This window comes from Plasmopara halstedii, assembly GCF_900000015.1.
Source record: "Plasmopara halstedii genome assembly, contig: Scaffold_110, whole genome shotgun sequence".
Classification (NCBI taxonomy): domain Eukaryota; phylum Oomycota; class Peronosporomycetes; order Peronosporales; family Peronosporaceae; genus Plasmopara; species Plasmopara halstedii.
Genome location: NW_020187031.1, coordinates 1302648 through 1302949, shown reverse-complemented (window position 1 = coordinate 1302949; position 302 = coordinate 1302648).

Below are 302 nucleotides of genomic sequence, written 5' to 3'. Positions count from 1 at the left end.
CAACGGGGATGGTTCCGACAAGCTGCCCCTGTGGATTATCGGAAAGTACAGGAATCCCTTTTGTTTCGAGAACATCAACCAGGCAAACCTTGGATGCACATACCGAAACAATGCCAAGGCATGGATGACCCAAGCAATTTTTGCAGAATGGCTTAAATCTTTTAGTCGTATGGCAAACCGAAAGGTTCTTTTGTTTCTTGACTACTGCAGCGCGCACATCCCGCTGCCAGATAATATTAGCCATGTGAACTTGTAGAACACGAGTATCCTTTACCTACCACCAAATACCACGGCAAAAACCT